Genomic DNA, 791 nt, shown 5'->3' with positions numbered 1-791 from the left:
AGCCTTCCGGAATTCCAGTTTCGTATTTCCCGCCCTCCCGGCCCCGCCCCCCCAGTTAGGAACTGCCCAATGGCAGAAGCAAGCGCCGATTCATCACGCCCCCCTCACGCCTTTCTGGGAGGCGGTGTCAAGCAGGGGCGGAGCCCGGCATGGGATAGAGGTAGGTCCCGCTTGCGCATGCGCCGTTTTCTAAGAGGTGGGGAACGCTTGCGAAAGAGGCAATTGCGCCAACGTTCTATGTCGGCGGTGGATCCCGCGCAAGAGGACCGGGTTTTTTTGGCACCTGGCGACCTTGCCCGTGTTGCTCGGCTCCGTTGCAGCTGTCGCAGCATCCGATGCAAAAATAAAAAACCCGCCCTGCATGAAATCAGACCAAACCCTCGAAAGCATTTTACACGTGTACGCGTAATCCGTGTACACGTGTACGTGTCACCCGTTTAGGAATAAGCTAACTCGCCGGTTTCTTCAAAACGGAGATGAGCTGCAGGCCGTTATCCCTGCCAGCCCCTTGGTTTTCCAGCGATCTCCCCGGTTGGCTCCCCCGTCCCTGTTCTTCACACGGGGTGGCTGGGTTCACACGAGACGCTGAGTTTGCAAAATGTAGCGGCTGCCCAAGAGGTAACCCCGGACCTAGTTCTGACAACGGGTTGTTTTGAGCTGCGGTTCAGATTGGAGGGAACGTCTGTAGAGATTCTCAGTCACCCAGGTCAGGGTTGTCCCAAAAGTGTTTTTTTTTTCCAGAAGGCAACTGGACTTTGTTTTTTTCTTTTGTTCGCTTCTCATCCAAGAAG

The sequence above is a fragment of the Thamnophis elegans genome, chromosome 12, assembly GCF_009769535.1.
Source record: "Thamnophis elegans isolate rThaEle1 chromosome 12, rThaEle1.pri, whole genome shotgun sequence".
Classification (NCBI taxonomy): Eukaryota; Metazoa; Chordata; class Lepidosauria; order Squamata; family Colubridae; genus Thamnophis; species Thamnophis elegans.
The sequence above is the reverse complement of the archived record's forward strand: the minus strand, read 5'-3'. Positions refer to the sequence as shown.